This window comes from Calliphora vicina, chromosome 4 (assembly GCF_958450345.1).
Source record: "Calliphora vicina chromosome 4, idCalVici1.1, whole genome shotgun sequence".
NCBI lineage: Eukaryota > Metazoa > Arthropoda > Insecta > Diptera > Calliphoridae > Calliphora > Calliphora vicina.
Window position 1 is genome coordinate 75008874 of NC_088783.1, and position 24376 is coordinate 75033249.

Genomic DNA, 24376 nt, shown 5'->3' on the forward strand with positions numbered 1-24376 from the left:
ATGATTCGTCCATACAAAAGGTAATTTTAGAATACCGAATTTCAATTTGGCCAAGTTTAACTCTGTGAAGTCCTAACGTTTGGCGTTGTTTAACTCTTCCAGCCATGCTTTTTTGTGTATAAGTTTAATATCCAAACAATTGCATTTTTACTTTAATCAAGGTTAGTTTATTATAAAAGGTAAGAAAAACTTAATCAAAACATGAAAAAACCACCCCATTCCAAGGCTTTTTGTGGAGTGAAGTGGTTAGTTTACTAACCACGGGGGTTGGCATTAAAAATAAATATGATACAAATTTTTGTTTCGTATAAATTTTATTTTTGACTAAATTGTCTGACCGATGAACAATAAACACTCTGTGCTTTATTTTACTGAATGAGTGAAAGTCTCTTAAGTCTATTTATCTAAACAGAGGACCCTGACGGCAAAGTTTTGCAAAAAATCATAAACGATGACTTCAAAAAATATAGTTGTTTAGCAAAATGGCAATAGATGCCAATAAACTATGTTTTAAAGACTATAGAAAATGTGGTTAGTAAACTGACCACCCAACCGCAAAGAGTTAAAGTTAATCATACATGGATATTATACTTCTGGATTTTTTGCGATTACCCCATGACAGCGAATTAAATATTTTAAAATTGATTGATTCTGGTTCTTGTAAAATTCAAAATCTATCTTTTCTTACATTTCCTTACTACAATTGGTAGATTTCTTGTTGACACAAACTGCAGTGTGTAAGTGAGTAAAGAAAAAACAAAAACAAAACAACTTGCATTATTGTTTTCGCAAGAAAATTAAAATAAAGCGAGTTGCCAGTTTAGTCTTGATGCACGGGCACCTGCATATTTATCGTTAAAAGGTTATTCGGTAATACAAAATTAATATTTTAGTAAAATTGTTTTTATGCTAAATTCCAAATTGTATTGAGAATTTAGCATAAAAATAATTTTACTAAAATATTAATTTTGTATTCCCGAATAACCTTTTAACTATTTTATTTCCATTTTAAAAATATTTTCATTAAACCGATCAAGAAATATATTTCTTCCCTTATACCTGCATTACTTATGCACTCATTCAATGCATGTTGCTATTGTTTGCAAAAACTATATTCTTAGTTGTATTCTTTATTTCTCATTTCCTATTTTTTTAAATAGTGTTCCTTCATTAATGCTCTATAATGTCATTTTGACATCTTCTATGATTTTTAATCATTTGTCTGTTGAATGCGAAACTCTCCAAAAACACAACAACGCATGTCCTCTCTCCTTGCTCTCTTATTATTTAAGATTTTAACATTTCACTTTTACTCTCACATTTATTGTTCACTCACTGATAACAACATGCATACTTCCACAGACAATAATTTGCAGCCGTATACGCCAAAATGTATGCAACATATAACAAGCCGTATTATTTTCTGTTAACTGCTTATTAAGCCTGCAGTCATTAGCAAACTGTGTGTGTCAGAGAAGAGCATAAATGCATGTTTTTGTGTCAAAATGTTAGTGTGTGTAAGAGTATGCGTATGTTTTGTAGCGTTGAATGTCTGTTTGTTTGTGTTAGTGTATTGTGTCATGCAAATAATAAGTCTGGTGTTAACTAGCTAAACTGTTGTAAAAGTCATTGGAAGATTATGTTTTGTATTATTTTTTATATACATGTACTTGTGTAAGTATGTGGTTGTGTAGATTTGTATGTGTGTGTGTTTGTTTGTAAGCTTGATGGTTATTTTTTATCTTTTACTCAGTTCATCATTCATTTTATTTATTTAATTTTTTTTTTTTTTGCTCCTTCGTTTTAATTTTGTTTGTGTTTGTAAGTGTGTATGTTTTGTTATTTTTATTCTTTAGAATTGTATGAGTAGAACACATAAAATTTACGATTCTAAATGCGCATTGCATTTGTTGTTATAACTGGGATCCTTCTGCTCGATTCCATTTACGTGTTTTTTTTTCTTTTCTTCTTTCTTTTTACTTCTACATGTAGTTTTTTCCGTTTATATATAATTTTTTTGTATTTTCCTTTTTTTGTTTTTATTTCAAGAATCCTAGTGTTATTGTTTATTCCAGTACAAAAGGATTTTATATGATTTAATACTGGAGGGGTCATTATGTACAGTTTTATTTCATTGCTGGCATTTGTTTTCGATTTCAAATGAAAAAAAAAAATATTTTTATGTGAAATATAAGAAACTATGTATGAAAAAATAAAAAAAAAAATAAAAATTAAAGGAGTCATTCTAATGAAAAATTCCGTTTCTATCAAATGATTTTCGTAATTAAAAAATGTGAATTTTACATGTTTATTACACATTCCAATGGGGAGACTTTTTATACCCACTACCAAAAATATTGGGCATATATTGATTTTGTCATTTCGTATGTAACACCTTGTCATAAACCCACAAAAACCGATATAGCTATGTCAGTCCATCTGTCCATCTGACTGCCTGTCTGTGTGTTGAAGGCACAATAGGGCTTTCAGGAAGGACTTAGAGGAAAACAGTTTATTTAAATATGTTTTCAGAACTATCTGGTGTTAAAAATGGGCAGAATCGGTCCAGGAGATCCAGATTCATGGACCAAGATGTCAGACAACTTTAAAAAAAGAGGATATTTTTTTTTTGCAATTTTCTTCAAATGCATTGCTGATAAAATTATTGAAATTTTATACACGTTTTAAAAGAGCATTTTTTGTTAAAAATGGTAGGAATCAGTTCATGATTTCTCCTAGCATCCATACACATTTTTTCCTATAGATTATTCCACACAACATTCAGCAAAAATAAGTTCTACGTAAAATGAAATCACATAACTATATTTTGTTTTGTTTAGTTCCCATATAAAATCACTCTTTAAAATCACTTAATAACGCATAAATCTCGTATAAATATCACTTTCAGGTTAAAAGTTTTATGGGGATCGGCCTAATAGTAATAGTTTTTACATAAGGACCACTTTCGAAAATCAGGCAAATACGCATACAAATATTTTATAAACAACGCTATCAAGTTCATAATTTTGTATTGCAAATGTGCAAAATCTGATAAAATTAGGGACATGCAATAAATAAACAAAAAACGTACACAATTAATAAGGACCATACATTGATTATTCATATGCAAATTAGGGTGGCTTCTTTTCTATAGTAAACGTTCCCTTCTAAAGTTAATATATGGGGATTTCATGTCAAGTGAACCAACTTTCGAAATCGATGTCTTCCGATCGAGATGAAGGTTAGTCCTATGGGATAGTAACTCAGACACAATTTTTCAACAAGATCGGCAAAGAACTCTCTGAGTTAGAAAGGGTCAAAATTTGACATTTTGGCCAAACTGGTGTTTTTTATTCATGTAACTTTTTTCCTATTTCTCTTAGCAAAATGTGTCCCAAATAGTTTAAATATCAATTACTTCAATCCTTATCGTGTTTTCAGCATACAAAAAGACGGACAGATTGACGGGCTAGATCGTCTTAAAACCTGAGACCCAACAAATTATATAATTTGACATTATTGTAAACCATAGGATATATAGATATATTTTCAGTTATTTTAACAACCGCTGTAAAAGTGTCTACGCCTCCAGTCACCATGGAAAATTACAGACATTCAAAATGTCCTAGAAACATTGAGTATCTTATCAAAGAAAAGAACACTCAGACTTCAACGGCAACAATCGCCATCTCTGAGCGTAATTGTTAAACGTAATCAATGCTAAAAAAAACTTCACATCGCCTTAAAGATTTAGTATCTGAGATATTTTGGAGAATGAGCTCAATTTCCTTACTGTTATAAATTTTATGTTAAACCTATTCAAAATATTATAAATATACTCTGAAAATTTTACTTAAATCGGAAATCATTAACTCCTGAATCGTGAAGGTCAAAAGTAAAATGTTTCAACATTTAGAATTTCAAATGGAAAGATAGCGAAATGCTATATATTTTTGGACCGATTTTAATGAAACTTGAGCAAAATATAACATAGAGTCCAGCATTTACAATGACAGCACAATTGCAGTGGAGGACTGCATGTACCTTGAAACTTAAATAGCAAAAGTTGTTGTGCTGCCCAGCTGATGATGGTGATGCTGACTCTTAGTTACTTTGCCCATTTAGAAAAATATGTTGTTGTGTAAATATGTCCTTACCCTGATGCCCTATCGTGCCTTCAACTGACGGATGGACATAGTCGGAAAATTTTACCAGGACCCAGAATATATATGCCTTTTGGGGCTAAGACCAATATTTCGATGTATTACAAACGGAGTGACAAACTCAATATACCCCCGTATTTTTGATTTGCACTTCTACGTAATCCTTAGGGAAAATATGGCGTCTCAAAACATTTAAAATTTCATAATATAGATACATATATCTTATACTAAAGATACACAGTAGTCATTAAAACTATCGTTAAGTATTACATACTTTAGTCAAAACCAAAATACATCTCTCTACTCTATACATACTGCAGAGACTAGCCTGTCATGTGATCACTAGAAGTGATATTTTTCTCAGAAACACTGTAAGCAGCAACCAAGTCTCTCAACTGTATAAATTACCTAACATAGCAATTTGTGCTAAATCAAGCCATTTTGAAGTAATCTTTTAAAAAAATAATAATAAAATTTAAATGCTTTCCATTGAAACTATTTTGTTTTTAGTCTTAAAAAAACTCTCTCACTGATTGTAGATGTTGGAGAAATCGAATGTAAGACATGATAAAGAATATCCAATTTCTCAGTTCTTTTTTTAGTCTTTTCTAAGTATATAAAATCCTCCATCATACCATTTAACAGTGGGTAATTTGAGCTACTTTTTAGGCTATTATTAATTTCAGCCAAAATTTTGGACCGATATGGCTGAGATTTGGCATTTTAGAGTTTTTCACAGCTGGGTTTTTCGATTTTTGTAATAGTGAATATTTTTATGGTTGCCACCATATGAAAAAAACAGTAAAAACTGAATATCTCGATACATTTTTTTCGAAATTGAGCAGTATTAAAATATGCAAGGCGGCTAACGAAATGGAGTACAAAATCTTGCTTTAAAAAATCGTTAATTTTTCCATGAACCTTGTGCCATCTTAACGATGAATTTTTACAAAAAGTTTGTACCTTTTGCTTTAACAAAGCCAAGTCTTGTTTTGAATCATTATTTAAATTAATTTCACTTATAATAAAATTGGAAACAGCATCAGTTTTTTTCTTTTTATTTTTTTTTACAAATCAAAACATTAAAAAGTTCGCTATGTTTTAAGTTGACCCAAAAATAACAAAAAATAAATTTAGAACTTTTATATTAACACTATAAAGTGCAAAAAAAAGAAATTTCGGTTAAGCGGTTAATCGACACAAATTGTTTGAAAATCAATTTTAAGTTATTCGAACCGTTAACCGATCAAGCTTGACCATATACCCTCCCCACTATGGTGGTGTAGGGTATAACTTCTACACGCGAACTACTCCACATTAAATGTTATAAAATACTAAGCTTTTTAACTTGTTCTGGTTTCATATAACATTTTATAATAAGGAGTGCAACTTAAATTGTAGTTTTATATGTAAGAAGCTACTTCATGTGAACTTCTCAACAGCAAGAAGATTTGTAGCTTCTTCCGGTTTCATATAATAGTTTATAATAAAGAGACCAAACTAAATTTCATTATAGAGAGACATGAGATGAAAGTAATTGCAAAACCAATCCTAAAACCAATTCCTAAATTGACACATTTTTCAGGAGCCAAGTGAAGCATCTAAATCTAAAAAGGTTTTCCCATTCAAAATGAAAGTCAAAAATAAATGTTTGATTTAGAACGAAACATGTTTTTTTGTTCATTTATTTATCATTCCATAATATATGTATTTTATTCAATATGCCTAAATTTATATGTATGTTAATATGTATATGTAAGTGTGTTTGTGTAAATTATGAATTTGTTATTGTTGAGTTTTTGGTGAATTTAGAATCAGATTTAAATTAAATTACTTTCATATGCGTCTGTCACAGTGTATAAATGTGATTGTATGTGGGTGTGCATTGAGTAGTCATTATTTTGCTTTATTTGAATTCTCAACATTTGCAATCTAAAAACCAAATGTTTAACTTGACCAATTCGGATACATTTGCAAGTTTAGCAATATTTTGATCTCTCCACTGCGGCGGGGTAATCTCTCCACTGTTATGGCTTATCGCTATTAACTCAATTCCCATTGATCTAGACAGAAAAGGCATAATAGTTGTCGCTTATGTAGTCGATGTGGTGATGCTTGTATCAGGATTGTTTCTGAATGTGATTAGTGATATTATGTTCACTGCTTTAGGGTTGATCGACAACTGGGCCACGAAAAGTGGTCTTGGGGTAAATCCAAGCAAAAACGAACTTGATCCTTTGACTTGATTTGTCACTGTTAATATATGGCTAAGTTACTGGTGGTGTTAGTTGGCAGTTGACTGTAGTTAATCAAAGAAAAGTGGATTTTATATTACTTATTCCTTTAGCTTATTACATATTTTGTTATTTTTATGCCATTGCAGCTTGCATCACGGCATTATTTAGTTCCCAAAAAAGTAGGCAGCTGTAACGTAAATTCAACGTAATTGTATCAATTCTCGTAGTACAATAACAGCTGCAGCAGAATTATATTGTACAACTGCCGTTAAATCACCTGCAAAAAAGAAGACAGAAAAAAACAAAAATTAAATCTTGTAATAAGATTTTCAAGTATATATGTGTTTATTTGTAAAACTTTATAGAAAATGTGAACAAGTTTGAGGTGTTAAAGAAAAACAAATGCAACCATTACTAATAGCTAACTTATGTATTCAAAAATATATTGAATCGGCAAAAAGTTTTGGATTAAACAAAACACAAAATTACCTATTCAGCTCAAATATCATTATCACTAAGCTACTGTTACCGACATAACTGTAATTACCATTACAGATACATAATTGTAAATATCATTATCGACATTCTACAAATAATTTGGAATTATTGAAATCTAAAGAATTTAAAGTATTAAATACCAACTTTGTCAACTTATTTTTAATTTTTGTAAATTTTATTAATAATTTAATTCACGATGAAAATACCATTATTATTAAATACCCATTCCGAAATAACAGCAAGTACCATTACCGAAATAAGCTAAAATACCGTTACCTCTAAATATGTTTTATATAAAATGCAGAACAATCGGTGCCAGTATTATATTGGTGGTGGGTAAATAAGATTCGGCACAGCCGAATATAGCACGACTTTATATACGACTCGACGAAGCTTATTCGATTAATTTGATTAATTTTAGATACGTAATCAAATTATTCGAATAAGTTAAAATCTCTTATTCGAATTATTCGTTTTATTATTGGTTGTATGACTTTAAAATGTGGTATTTACAATAGATGGCGTATATTTTGCATGTGGTTTTAATTTTTAATAACATTTGTATTTCTATAATTTGTTCTCACATAGGCCCTAATTTTGTAAATCACTTCACAAAGTGATATTTATATGGAAAGCAAAAACAAAATTTCAAAAATTTTAAAAATTTGTTTTTGTTTTATATACAAAATTTTCAAATTATGAAAGGCAAATCAATGCTTGAATTTTGGTGCGTTTGTTCTGTTAAGAATTTGTATATAAAACAAAACCAAATTTTTAAAATTTTTCAAATTTTGTTTTTGCTTTCCATATAAATATCACTTTGTGAAGTGATTTACAAAATTAGGGCCTAGTTATTAAACATTATGTCACCAAAAATAATAATTTGCAAATCAATCAACAAAATGCATGCCAGCATCTCTTATATTCATGAATGATCTCTTCATATTGCTCTCGTATATACATTTAATACAAACGTGTCACCTTAGTTAAAAGTTTTGTGTGTGTGGATTTTTTTGGTTCATTTTTGTAAATACTATTTCTATTTCTAATACAAACTCGTATTTTACTTTTTGTATCAATGTGTGAATGTGTTCAAATGCGGTTGCATGTATATATCTATGTATTTATGTATTAGTGTGTTGACAATTTTTCGGAGGATTAAGCCATTTTAAATTTAAAACTTAATTTGCCATTTTGACAGGTGTATTGATGGCGTAGTTTCTCTATCTCACATATCTTAACAATATTACTCTTTACTATATAGTATATGTATGTATGTATTCCGAAATAAGAATATATAAAGGTGCCTAAGTATAAAGCATTTGTGTATGTGTTCAGTTCACTATACATACATATATTCAGTAATTGTAGCCGCAGTAAAGTGCGGGTTAGGTAATGTAATTGAGATTGTGAGAACGTGAGAATATTTGTACTTACCTAATTTCACCACGACTGGTGTCATAGTTTAGTAAGCGCGTATTGTGTCGCCAAGTTATATACGATGACGGCAGAGGAATTTTCAATATGACACATTGTAGTTCAATGGTACTGCCAGCCTTATAATATTTCTCCGGTATAGTTGAACCACCTTCATCAAGTAATTCCACATGAGGAACTGTAAATACAAGTAACACAGCCATATAAAAGAAATTAGTTTAAACATGGTGAAGTTGAATGGTATCTGTATGTGAGTATTTGTGTGGACTTGTGAGTAATGAGTACACTTGTATGCCAGTGTAAATGTGCGGTTCTGAGCCCTAAACGAATACAAACAAACCATTTAAACACTATATCAACAAATTGGTAATGGTGCAAAATGTTCATATGTATATAAGTTCATAAATGAAGGCTGTTGATTTACTTGAATGTGTATATCTATGTATATTTCTTTTTTTGGAGTATGGTATCCTGAGGTGTATTTGAATATGTCATCGTATTTCATTTCTTTAAATTGTATTGTATGATATGGGCTGTGGAACGGTTTGTTTTTTGTGCGTTTATTTACAGAGTTTTTGTATTAAGAGTTGTTATTTAACAAAGATGCCCTCTTTAAGAAGTTGTGCTAAAAACGTTTGAGATACTAAAGGTCAAAAGTCAAAATATTATTGAAGTAGTGGCTAATAACACCACTGTATAAATATCTTTGTTTGAAAGCGCTGCTGAATTGAAATCTGGATAAATGTTTAAAATTGTGAGTTTGTTTGATATTTTATTTAATTATTGTCTTATTGAACAACTAATATGAACTGTTAGACCAACAATTGATACATAATAAAATATGATTAATTTTGTTAATTCTGGAGCTGAGGAATCCGAAAAATATTTAAAACTAGTTGATCGCCCCGGCTTCGCCCGGTAGCATTTACTAATGTTATTTTTTCAAGTTTCTCCAACCCACGCACACCAGCCTGTTCTTATTTATTTGCAAATAAAATATCTAAATTTGTACTGCATACTTTAGGGAGCTTTTTTATTACAGTTGACTGGACTCACAAAAAAAGAAATTCCGAGTTTTACCTGGAATTTTTGAATTTTTTTCTTTACAAACCATCTCCTGAAAATGTCGAATCGAATAAAAAAAATCAGCCCAATCGCTCCAGCCGTTCTCAAGTGATGACATTACATACATGAACCATTTAATTTTTAGATATATAGATATTTTTCAATTGCAAATAATTATACATTTTTTATATCATCTTATATATAAATATGCCACACGTTTCTTTTTTGTGGTACACTTTTAAGTATGTCCACCAATATTGATAAAATATATATGGTTAAAAAGGTTTTTTCTCTAGATGTGCACAATATAAAAAAATATTTAATGATATCTTTCCATAAAAGTGGTCGAATTTCGACCACCAGGCGATCCTGGTTTTGATAAATATATAAATGGGAAAATCTGAAGAATATTAATTTTATTATAAGAAAGTAATTACTAAATTTCAGCATCAGTTAATCTCGTTGAAGCACTATAATTTTTGGCAGAATGGGAGAACAATTTCATTGCACAATCTGAAATCAGCTAAATAAACAAATCTGTAATAGTTATTGCCTTGGAAAAAATGTCTTGAATATGTATCTAAATGTCTTTGTCTGTCTATGAATGCCTTTTTTTCCGAGATAGAAAATTTCTAACCAACAGATAAATTGAAATTGTTAAGTATGTGAACTATGAGTAGGTAAGAGTGAAGCATTTTTTTTCTTTACAATTTTTTTTGCAGGTTTTAATTTATTTTAGCACATAAATGTTGCATATAGCTTCATGTTACAGACACTTACACACACATAAAAATAACAAAAATGAAAGAAAACAAAATATCATCATGTTTATATAAAGTTTGTCTAATTTTTTATGACCAAATTTCAGAATTCAGGCAATACAATCAACATCTACAGCATCTCTAATGCCATAGATACAGATATACATATCTCAGCAGTATCGACATGTAACATGTAACATCAACGTCGATACACATATACACAAATACTTACAGCACTTGAACACATACAAACCATAAACAATTATACAAAGGAATAGGAAAAAATGTAAAGATATTTTGATTTTGGGCAGAGAAGGTTGAAAATAATTGTTATTAGTTTGGATTTAAATGGTCAAAGGGTATATTTTCAAAGGAATATTTAAAAATATATGTATGAACGGGTAGTTGTACTATTTGCTATATTTTTCCTTCGTCTTTAAATATATTCTTTCAAAGATAATAATGCATCAAAACAAATTTTGGAAAAGAAAGGAAATGAAAATAGTTACAGGAGTTTTATAGTTAGAGATGAAAATATAAAGTTAGGGACGTTTTATAATATAATACACATAGTTGATATTATTATTTCACAAAAAAAAAGTAAACCAAATATGGCTAAATCCCCAGATATTTTCACATCACCGAAACTGACTTATTCTGGCAAATAATTTATAAATTAGCGAATTTTAATAAATTATGTTTACTCTATTGCTATGGAGGGTAAATAAGACCATAATTTTTTAATTTCTCGCCTCTTAACTTCTCCTATCAACAGGAATCAGTCAGTAGACTTCTGTTAAAATTTGCTGCATCTTTTAGTTTGTGTTTGACAACTATTGACAGGAGACTATAAAATGGAATTTCACCTGCTCATTAAGCATTTTTTTGCCAAGACTAAGCTTGATAAATACTATGGAAACTCTACACTATCAATGTCATTGGTAAAAAAGTGTATTATTGAATTTCGTTGTGGCCCTACAAACACGGAAGAGGACGAACGTTCCTGACGCCCAGTTGAGATCTCTGCACCCGAAACAATTGGAAAAATTCATGATATGGTGTTGACCGATCGGAAATTTAAAGTACGAGTGATTATGGAAGCCATAGGTATTTCACAATTCTTCAATTTTGAATGAACACTTCGGTATGAAATAGTTTTTCGCAAGATGATATGGTGTTGACGGATCGGAAATTTAAAGTACGAGTGAATGAACACTTCGGTATGAAATAGTTTTTCGCAAGATGGGTATCGTGTTTTCGCACAATCGACCACAAACTCAATCGTGTGACAATTTCGCCGGTGTGTTTGGCGTTGTTCAATAGCAATATGGGTGAATTTTGGGGCCGTTTCCTAACAGTGAACGAAACATGGATCCAACACAATACAAACAGACCAAGCAGCAGTCAAACCAGTAGGGTTTTTGGGGTGAATCAGCGCCAAGGATGACCAAGTTGGGTTCGTCAACCAATAAGGTCATGACGACCTTTTTTTGAGATGCACATGGTATAATCCATATTGACTTCAAAGGGGTAAACAATCAATGGCGAATATTGGGAATTTTAAGAAAAACAAAAATCCATGAGTTAGGCTACGAACTACTCCTTCATCCTTCCTATTCCCTTGATAGCCCCGACTTTTTCTTCTATTTCAAACCTGACCCAGCAAAAAATTGTGCTTCCTCGGAAGCAGGTTTGTAAGGCAGAGAGCACTTGTATACTGCTGCCACTTCGCATGAAAGATTACATGATTTTTATATGGAATTCCTCGCGTAGAGGCTCTGCATAAGGAATCCAAAATAAGCATATTTCACAGCTTTAAAATTAACCTGATTTCATCGAATTAAATATGTGCAAACAATTGTGCACATAGATTTTAGAGCTGCTGAGAAGCAATAAAATCATACGGACCCAGTGATTGCCTAACAAGAAGTGCTGATTTTTTCTTCACCACCTATACGAATACCTTAATGTATGCCTTCCAAAATCATTTTTGTAAGGCAATAATTTTAGGATGCAATTAATGTAGCAGTAGAAGACGCAGTAATCATATTTATTGCTTCCAAATCCAAAATATGTTTTGCTGGGGAAGAATTGGGAGATTTGATTCCAATGAAGAAATCATCTCACAAACCAATACCTATTTTGATGAACTCGACAAATCTTATTTTTTAGAAGGTATAAAAAAGTGGAGAAACGTCTTGAGTTATCCACATATTGATTATGGACCGATCCTCACAAAAGTTGGTAGAACGATTTAGGTTCATAAAAAACTTGTTTATCCAATTTCATCACGATATTAATTATGATAACTCAAGGGGACCTTGTATGAGAACTAGGGATAACTTTTGCCCGATTTTCGCGATACTTTACAATATAATTTCAAAGTACTTAGAACTAAATTGTTCAAAGTAGTTATGACTGCTCATTCCGGAAGAACATTTGTATGGGGGCTAGGTAAAATCATGGATCGATAGTGCCCATCTAATCTAAATCTATTTTTTCCATGTGTATTATCTAATGTTTTACAGATTAATTCTCTACAAACATCTGTTAATAAATGGCGTTAAAGTCTTATGTTGTAGCCTAGTCTAATGTAGACGTAAAAGTTTCGTAGTTTTCACTGTTTTCGAAGGTTAGAGCCCCAATCTGGGGTCAGTCTAAAAAAACTGGTAGTAAATCTGAATCTTCTAACTACTGTTCCGATTGCAAAATGATGTATAAGCCAATCGTAGATGGGGATATAGGCAAAGTCGAAAAATCACAATACAAACATCGATACAAACATCATTAGAAATGTTGTTTTATTTAAAATTTAACATCGATTGAAAAACAACTGTGGACAAGAACTCTTTAACGAAGTCTGGTTATGTTTCAACTAATAGCTATACTGACAGTTTTCATACAAAAATAATTTTAACCGACAGTTTTAGTTAAGGCATAACCAGACTTCGTGTTAATGGGAATTACTCTTCTTATATAAAGATATATCAAAATCAACTGTTCTTTAAAATCTTTATGTCCAGTATGTATACAATTTGGAAAATCGGGACATGTGGCAACACTAGTATGCATCGAAATAAAACAAAATTTAGCTTCTTTCTGAATAAATAAATTGGCAAGAAAAACTTGTCTATTGCAAGTATTAAAATATTTTTACATAGTTTTATCTATGAAGTTAAATGATAAAGATACACGAGGACTATAGCAAGTAATAACAATATATAAAATGTATTTATTTTCAGAAATTATAAAAAAAAATATTTAAAATAATTGGTTTATTTGTTCACAGTTTTATCCATAATTTTCTTTCAGAGGTGTATCACATACATATTATTAATCTAGAAAAAATTTTCTTTTCAACAATACTAAACACATATGACACAAACTGATGCAGCGGTTGATTAACCCATTAATGCCTGACCATAGATCCGCTCGTACGATTTTAACTAAATTTTTAAAAATGTACCTGGTGGTTCGTAGAAGTTGTTTGGAGTGAAAAAAAAAATTTTACCTCGTTACATACCCGGGATAGGACATGGGTATTTAAATACCCAACAGGCTTTAAAGAGATATTTTTTTGAATATTTTAAAAATAGTTATCTTAGTAAAGCAAATTGTAAAAGTGTATCTCTGTGTAAAAAAGCAAACAATATAACTATAAAAAGTGAAAAATTGGAATATTTGTTATATTCACCCTTATCGTGGTTGGCGTATGTGTTTTACGACTACGACAGTTTCGTACTAGATTAAAGATAAAATGTAACCTGCTTCTTTAATCTAGTACGAAACTGTCATAGGCGTAAAACAAATCATTTATAAAAATTATTCGTCATCAGAAAATCCTTACTACTGCCGAATTGCAAGACAGTATTGAAAATTGGTCTGATGCAGAAGAAAATTTTTTTCCGAACAACCAGATACTGTTGATATCAATATAATTCCACCTGATGATATCGATGCCATTAGTGACAATGAGAAATTAAATGACAATGTGCAATTGTTGCACGACGAACAAAACCTGACTCGCAAAATTGGAATGAGGAAATGTGGTCGAGTGAAAGAAATGCATGGAAGCTACATTGTCTTTGTCAAAGTCCCAAATGTCGCAATTTGATTTCCGAGTAGAGGTATGGTGAAATCAAATCATTAAAATCCCGGGAAAATGCTGACTTCCGGGTCATAAATGCGGCTTAGGTATGATCGCATTGATCATTTAATCGGAAAATTATCTACTCGTCATCGTTGTCCACATTACAATGGAAAACCGAATATGGATGTTAGAAGTGCCAGGTGAATTTACATCCACCACTACCACAATGGAGCAGCTCCAGAGAAATCTAAAGTTTTAAAGGCTAAATAATTTATAATTTTAATTAAATAAATAAAAAATACCAATTTGCTTTTTATTTACTATAAAATAATTTTTTTTGATATGGAAACATTTGTTATATTTGGAACTCATTAAGGTCTGTTGGGTATTTAAATACCCATTTACATTATACACAGTGTGTGGAGCAAGTGTGTTTACAAACTACTTTTTACTTTTCTACATTATAGATGGGATGTCTAAAGCTATCTAAATCCGCCGTGTGTTTTTGGTTTTTCGCATTTTCCTTTATTTGGCAACGCTTTTCCCGAGCATTTTCCGACATAGAAGAAATCACCATTTTACCTATACGGAAGATAAAGTCAAAAAGTAAAAAAAAATATTTTTTTAATTTTTTCTGGGCTAATCAATCTCTTCTTCTAAATAAAAACGCAAGTTGAAGTCATAATCTATAATATGGCTCTCGCTAGAATTTTTTTACTGTAGTCACTTTTATGGGTATTTAAATACCCATTAGGCAGGAATGGGTTAATCGTGAATTTTGCTCATGTTTTTTCCTATATACATTGTGTAAATAAATAATAAGTATACGTACACGTGTACCACATACATTATATGTATTTCATCCTTAAAGTATGCAATTTTATATAGCTACATGGTTGATAGAACTTAATGCGTATGAGGAATATTTAAGTCAAGTAAAATGTGCATGAAAATATAAAGTATACGCAAGAATTAAATTTTGTCATATAAGAATTTTAAAAAATCTCTTCACAAATTTTTTAATGAAGTTTGCTGTAACAAAAATACGACTTGTAATTTTTTTATTATAAGTATAAAATATTTTGTACAATTAAAACTGTTTCTGTCTTTAATTCAAATAAATGTAAATAATTTTTACAGTACATCAAAAAAGTAAAGTAAATCAAAGCAGCCCCATGTTAAGCTTATAGTTAAATTACAAATATCATCATTCATTTTTGGGAAGGGCTACCATGGCTAGCTTACTTTCGTGATACATTCTTTTGTCCACATGTCAAGTCAAACATCTTCAACACTTCATTATAGTCTCCATCAGCCAGTCACTCAGCAAATGCTTGAACATGATGATACATCAAAAAATTTGTTTCAGATTTTCCATAGGAATTTCCCAAAAACTAATTTATAATTTGATGGGGAAACAGAAAAAAAATAAACGTAATGAAAGCAAGGTGGGTGCCTGCGTTATTATCACTGATTTAATGTATCCGATCGCATAATATACTATTTAAACAGTAGTTTATTCAGAGGGAAATCTGAAAAGTTCCTTAATTTTAAAATTTAAGGGAAGTCAATAAAATATCAAATATTTTAAAACTAAAAAAATTATTAGTAAAATCACGAAAATTTCCAAAACAAAACATTTTAATTTGTTGAATAAAGTTATATTTCAAATATTGTTTCAATAGATTTCAGAAAAACTAAATTAAAAAAAATAAATTTCCAATAAATTTTGTAGAATCCCCACAATTTTAAATCCCCAATATTATACAAAAAAACGTAATTCTAACAAAATTTAAATTTTTACTAACAAACCTGCAGAATGAAACGGTAACAAATAATTTTACATTATATTGACTAAACGGCGTTGCTCTGCAATGACTTTTCAGCCTTCTCAGCAATCACTTTTCAGCCTGCCCTTGTAGCTATGTGAAAGCACTTGTCATTTAGGTCCATCAGTAAAATACACGTACCGTATAATCTTGAAGTGAAATCACAACAGTGGACTGTTTTTATTTCCGCTTTAACTTGACATATTTAGAAAGGAGTTCAAGAACATTGACAATGTGACGATGATGAACAGAATGAAAAATAGGTGTGATGCGTTAAGAATATATGTGAATATGTGTGCAATGGCAACATATCAACATGATTGATTGTAGACAATAATACGAGTATATGTATTCACAGACATACAAATACGTATATATGTATGTATTTCCTCACATGAATGACATATTAAGTGCGGGTACAATAAATATTTTGGTTTGATATACTAGCAGTATATTGATTATTGGATTTTTGCTCAACATTTAATTTCAAAATTTGGATTATAGACGACGGAGGAAAATTTTCGAATCTATAATTCAAAAAGAGACACCCTAATGTACATGTATGTATGAATGTATGTATATCCAAAGGAAACTTACCAATTACATAAATAGACTAACAACACTAAAGGCGGATGTGATGAATCTTCACACTCATAAATATACTCGTCACGTTCGTTGGCGTATTGGATTAAAAGTTTTCAATCGCTTGGTTCTTCAAACTCTAACGAGTATCTGAGATCACCGCTATATGTATGACGACCAAATGAAATAAGTACCAGTTCGTCGCCTCTTCAATGCATCCATGATACCTTTTCTTGTTTCATTTATTGTATTTGTTGTTGTTATAGTTGTATTTTTTGTTTTCGTTCATCGAAGCAAGATTGCGGAAAAGAAAGAGAGAGAGAAAAAAAAAAACAAATCAGCATAAGAATAAGAATAATAAATAAATGAACGAATGAATAAATTGAACAAAACTGAGTACATTATGAAATAATAAGAAAATACTGTTGAATTAGTTAATATTAAATATTTCTCGGTAAGTACGTGCTTGTGCCGGCAACTTGACTAAATCCAGCTGCAGCAGCAGCCCAACCAAAAACCGAGTAAGCAAAACCAGAGCATGTGGTAAAATTGTGGTTGGATTATGTATATTTAAATGTCTAAACAGCAACAAGAAGCGTCGCAGCAGACCTCACAGTAAGTGTTTGATTCTTGTTATTTTATTTAAATATGTTTATACATATTTATTTTTTTGATGTGTTCCCATAATAATTTATCTTATTTTTAAAATGCAGAGGAGTGGTTGATATTTTTACAGAGACTGTTTTAAAAGTTTCAGGTTTGTTAATAAAAACTAACCAAATTCTCTTAGAGCTGGATTTTTATTTTGGACCAAAAGTTAAATTTAATTTAAGTAAACAGTAAAAGAGTATATTAAAAAATGTTGGAAAATTTTACTAAAAGTTTTTAGTTCAATTTTTCGAACTTTTCACACCCTTCACCACCAAAAGTGGTGAAAGAGAGTTTATGTAAGTTTGGTATTCCGTGTGTAACATTGAGAAATATTCATCTGAGACCCAACGAAGTTTATATTTGATTGATCCTTATTAAATTCTAACACCCAGTAACACGAAGTCTGATTATGTTTTAACTAATAGTTATACTGACAGTTTTCATATAGAAATAATTTTAACCGTTAGTATAACTATTAGTTAAGGCATAACCAGACTTCGTGTTAATGGGGGTTAGTCGATTAAGCTATGCCCTTCTGTTCGTCTGTGTAGAATATGTCATAAAGCTCAGGTTGAAATAATATCGTAACTGGGGTGAAACGGAATGTTTTGAAAATAAAAATTGTTCATGACAGCAAATATTGGTGAAGTAAAATAGAAACTTTAAGAAACACAATGGCCCATAATCATAGTCAGAAATAAAGTATATTTTAATAGAAATAAAGTCGTCTTTACTTAAGAGTAAACTTTAGGTCTACCATAGACAAGTTAAAGTATATTTTTGACGTTAAAGTCGACTGTAAATATAAAACAAGCTGAAGCTGTTATTAACTCATTTAACAACAGCATCAGCTGTTCGTCGCCATGTAAAAAAGTTCGGCAAAAATTAAAAAGAAATTTGCAATTATTGGACAGTTATCAATAAAATTAGTACCAAAATATTCTAAATATGATATTAATCTTATCTTTTCCATTTTTCCACCACAAAAAACTTTTTTCTTTAGTTGTCCCGGTTACTTTTATTGTTCACCTTTTTTGTTTTAATTTTCTATGTCAGCTGTTCAGCGGTGCCACTTGTCTATATTTTGTTGCATATTGTATGAAAACATTTTCTACATTTGAGGTGGCACCCAGTTAAAGTCGGTTCAATTTAAAACATACTTCAATTTTGACTATAGTTGGGAAATAATATAAAGCGGGTTTTTAATTTAAAGTTGTTTTTAAAAAGAACCGACTTTAATGTTTGACTATGATTATGGGCCAATAATTTTAAAGTAAATTTTTTAAGTTCAGGATTTAATATAAACAAAAAATTTGGAAAGCATCTAAGATAATGATAATCAAAAGCAACATAGAAATTTTTGTCACAAACACTTACATAATTACAAAAAATATGTATATAAATGAATGCAGCAGTAGTGTAAATAGTAACTTTAGCATATTTTGGTTGCCGCAATCATATAAATAATAAATTTGTAATCATGTTAAAAATGGCTGTGATCAAACTACATATATTTTTTCTCTGGTTGTGCAAATACAATTTCTCAATTGGACTTTAAGATTCACATACGCACGTACATATGTTTAAAGTTGACCAATTTGGGTGTGAAAATCATTTCTAAACATTAACTTTATATTTATTTATTGAATCTGCCTATATCATTAGGCCTTACAATAAGTTGTTAAATCTTATAACTAAAATTAAAACTAATTGCTCTCCGACGAGAGCATTTAAAGATAAATGGACCTCATCTTATCGGGGTGGTAGATCTCCTCTACGAAGACTTGATTTGTTTTGGGTCTATGTGAGATGCCGAGCAAGCGGATTCGGGTGGCATTGTAGTTTCAGTATATATCAGTCATGGGCAAACACATACCACAATGAGTATATTTGTGTGCGTTAAGCAGCAGAGAGATGACTGACTGTACTGACTGTAATAAAAGAGAGAAAATCATAAACATAAAAAAATCCGCAACATAACCTTGCTTCTACAAATGCTAAACAGCAACTGATTTGATTTTGATCTCTGCGATCGTAACAAAGCAACAAACAAGTGGTCATTTCAGTAAAACACAGACACACTAATACACACAAGCTTATAGTGTAGGTGTGTCAACAAAGCGTCAGCAGAATTTTTTGGCCTATGCACGCGTGCATTAGAATCCCAATTTTGCTCGTGACTGGTATATATTTATCACGTACTTTCTTAAACTCATCCTTCACTAGTGGTACTTCCAAGTCCCTGTGGATATTCTCATTTCTTCTTATTTCGTCATGGTCCTAAGAATTTTCGATTACGCCATCTGTATAAGTTCAATACTGGAATCACTGGCCGTTCCCCACAATTGGATTCTATATGTCCAAATTGGATTTAAAACACTTTTATACAGGATGACTTTATAGTCAAGGCTTAATTTTGGTTGGTCATTGATTAACAGTGAAGGCTAGAGGAACTTAACTTCATGTTAAGTCTCTTGGCTTCTATATGACGACGCCAAGTGAGTCGTCTATCCAAGTGAAAACCAAGATATGTAACAGTATCTGTCTGTGGAATGTTTATATTACTTAGTGTGATAGGTGGACAATCACCCCTTCTGAGTGTAAATGTGATGTGTTTGCTCTTGAGTTCATTTACTCGTGTTCTCCAGTTGTTGAACCATTATCTCCACGAGTCCTAGATAATTGGCCAATTTCATAGAAGCTACATTTGGATCTGCGTGGGAGCTAAGCGTTGCCATATCATCAGCAAATGTCGATATGGTAAGTCTATCGCACACAGGTAAATTAGATGTATATATGTGGAACACCAGGTTTAACTGCATAATTTCCTGTTACATAATCGTAATATTGAACTCTAAAAACTCGATCTGATAAGTATGACTTGGTGGCAGTAGACATTTAATTTTGTGTATTAACCCCTTATGCTATGCCTTGGGCGATTTACTTGCTCGATTTACTAGGATAACATTTCGGTTATTTAGATATGGTATAATTTTACATTGTAATACTTTCTCAAATAACTTTGATAAGCAGGGCAGTATACTTATAGCTCTGTATGAAGATGGCATTGTTAAATCTATTCCTTAGGTATCATTATAATCTGAGCAATTTTCCAATTTGTTGGGAAGACGCCTAGACTTATGATCGCAGAAAACAGTACAGATAGCACAATTATAGCTGTATTAGGAAGATTTTTAATCATGGATGGTTTAATTTTGTCATAACCTGGAGATTTTTTTGTATTTATGTTATGCTTGACCTTTCCTAAGGACTCACTCTTATTGGATCATACTCTGTCTCATAAACAGGAGGATCATCCAGTACAAAATCATTGTTGGGTGGGTTTGGCTTGAACACGTTACTCAGATGCTCGGCAAAAATTAATGCTTTGTCCTTAGCATTTCTTGCCCAATTACCACCGGCTTTTCTCATTGGACTTGTTCCATCTACCTGTGTTTTGATGTTACGTGTGGCTTTCCAAAGAGAAAAGTTCGTGTATTTAGTATTCGTCAAAATAAAGTTTGTAGACACGATTAATAGCTTTCCGAATTTCATAGGATTCGACTCAGAATTTAAGAAGGTCCATTAATATAATTTATACTGCAATCAAACACATGTAATAATAATAATTTTGGAGTAGTCAGTCAGGCATTACCTGTAATAAGTCACTTGGCGATTGTTTTTTCGCTGTAACATAATGTTATTAAGACATTTCAAAATTATATTGATTTTAACGACCACTTTACGTGTTTTTTGGAAATTTTATTTCCCAATGAAGTTTGTTTTGTTTAAGATATTTATAGCAGTGCAACATAAGTACACTGTTAAAAGCCATTTCAATGTTACTGTCACATATTTGTGTATCATTAAACATTTTAGAATACATCATTTTGGGTATGTCATTCACATCCTGCCTTATGGCATCAATCTATCTACCAAAGGTATGACTTAAGATTAATGACTACAAATATTGTTCAACAGATATGTTGAAGAGTGTTTATGGTACAACATACATAATTTACAATTATTTTTTTTTTGCAGAAAACAAAATAGAAAAAGTTAAGTGCTTCTAGACACTGTGCTTTAACTTGCAAATATTCAAGCAAAAACTAATGCTTGCTTTATTATACTAATTCTTTTTGTAGTAGGATTTGGTATATTGTAAATCTATAAGGGCATTTACTTCCCCAACATACTACGTAATTATATAAGACTTCAAACAATTGTTTTTCTTCGTCAGTCTGTGTAAACATTTATACTCATCTTCATCAGCTTCATTCAAAGACTTTATATAAGAATTGTTACGAACCCATCATGTTGTGTGATTTAACTGCAGGTTGTTCCTGTGGGTTTTGGCATCAGAAATACAAACATATTCCATTTTCTAGTTATACCTACACATATAAATTATGATGGACTTGTTTGTATGGAGGAAAAATAAAGTGTCGTTCCCTACTAAGTGAAAGTTTAGCTTGTTTAAGGAGGCAATATCTCAATATTTTTTTCATATTTCTCACAAAGGGATCATCTGAATATTGGTGAAAGTGTTTTAAAGGGTCCTTCAATTCATCTCTGAATTCTAGTGATAGTCCAAAAAATATTCGAAGTTTTATAATTTGTGGTACAAATTTTAAGTATTAGGTAAATGATTTAAAAATGTGGATTAGCTTTTATTCTAAAACAGTGTTAGTTATGACCGAGCCAAAAGAACTGCTCATCTTTTGAGGCCAAAAACGATTCAAGTTAAGAAGCGTATCCCAGAGAGAGCGCTTTGCATTGATGGAAACAAATATTAATAGGACGGAGCCCTATTAATAGTTTTAAACAGGTATTTTATCCGAATTTTATAATATAACTTATCATCCTTCAGGGGAAAATGTAACCCTTACAAGATGCGTCCCCAGGTGCGTATAGGAGATGGGTGGTAAGACGGAAATAAAATTACGTACACGTAGCTGCATATGTCTTAAATTTAGCGGTAGCAAACTGCGCCTGTACTAGGGATAAAACGATGCCACTAGGGTATCGATACATGTACTCGATACTGTATCGGTAGTAAAGTATCGATACTTACTTGTATCGGCTAACTTCTTCACATGATAAGAACCAGTGTAAAGCTGATTTAAAGTATTGCCAAAATACCGCACGCTTTTGAAGCATTTTTTCATCTTTTTTTTGTAAAATATAACCACACAGCCGATTTTGTGGGTCCCATTTCTAGGTATTTTTGATCAAATTAAAGTTTTACGACACAAATTAAAAATTATATTGAAAAAAAGCATTTGTTTTGTTTACTAATATGAAACGAGTATTTTTGACCGATACGAGTACTTTTGACCGATACCTACTTGGTACACGGTGCTAAAGTATCGATGTTAAAAGTACTTGGTATCGAAACAAAAGTATCGATATTAACTTGTAGTTACTCGTATCGTTTCATCCCTAGTCTGTACTCCAAAATCGAATAGATGAAAATATAGTGTGAAAAACGATTTATTCCATGCTAATAAAGCTCAAAACTAAACGAACCACTTATCTGCATCCCCTTAATATACTTATTTTTGTATTACTTATATATAGAATATAAGTACATAGTTATAAAAGTGTAATTTATTTAAATCCACAAAGGATTTATTAATTACAGATAAATTGTTTAACGTAATACAGTTGTTACCTTGTGTTGTCTAAGCATTTGAATTTCTTAATGAGTGTTTCTTTTCTGTGTTTTTATTTTGATTCTTAAAAGTGGCTGATGAATCTGAGGTTGTTTGTTTTGCTGATAAATTGATGTTCATAGCCAAGCAATGTGTAGCCAATGTTCTGGCATTTGTTAATAAGGGTTATGAATTGGGTTTCAGGTGCACTTTGGGCAAAAATAAATTACCTTTCAATTTATTAATTAAATACATAAAGAAAAGAAAGCAAACAGATTGTAAGGGAGAAGGTGCCAAATATTCACTTTTTTTAAACAAATTTAAAAATTTTAGTATTTTATTGCTTCCATACATTTCTATTGCATCCGAATGAGAATTTTTTGTAAAGTAAATACTTGCATGGGAAACAGTGCTGTTTTCAGTGTTTTCTAAAACTGTCTACAAGGCAAAAACTTTAAGCGTCACACACAGTATCTGAAAGTGGTATACCAGAAGAAAAATTAATAGACTGGCAAAATAACACCAATGGAATTCTAAACTATGCACTTCACTTTAAATCACAGAAAACTACAAAGAACAAACATTAAACAGTCAACAGAAAATAAAGAAACACAAATGTTTCCTTCACATCACAGCCAACAGAAGCTAAAGAAACACAAATGTTTCCTTCACATTAAGTTCTAGACACAACTGAAATTAAAACATCAAAAAAGTAGTGGATAATTAAGATGACCCAATAAAATGAAAATAATGAAACATAGAAAGGAAAAAAACTCGGTAATATAGAGTAAGACAGGCAATATGGAAGAAATACAAAGCTACATGCGTCTGTCAAAAGTGATCATTACAGTGATTTAGACAATAGAAAATGTGGCACAATAGACACAAGCACAGGAAAAGTCTACAAAGGCATATAAAAAAACAGAAAGGTATCAAATGACGACGGTATATATTTACTAAAAACCGGTAAACAAATGTCTGGCTTATTATGTTAAAATTCTGTAGAGAAATACACGTGTAAAGAAGTGGGTCAAACTAATAATAAGACGCAAGAAACGTACAACATAACCTAAACTTTAGATTCAAAAAATTCTCAAACGAAATCTTAATGAATTCCAACATTTCATTTAATACCTATTACATATTTATTTTTGCATATACGTTTAAGAGAACTGCGTCTTTTATTCTCTTTACTGAGACGACATAGGAGAACTTCTCTTCAATCAAGACAACAATACGACCCTGGACTCCACTGAGACTACCCCAGCAACCAGCGGAAAAACGTGTCGTTACAGTACATAATTGAATAAATTAAGGTACATATTAAATTGGCAAAAGTTAATTTTCTACTATTACGATTTAATTTACTATGTATTTTATCTTGGCATTTAAAAATAATGTTGTACAAT

At 31.0% G+C, this 24376-nt stretch overlaps 1 pseudogene; it reads right to left on the reverse strand.

The window, feature by feature from the left end:
* Window positions 1-6600: 6600 nt before the first annotated feature.
* LOC135958506 (uncharacterized) overlaps window positions 6601-24376 on the reverse strand; it is a 114807-nt pseudogene continuing 97031 nt past the window's right edge.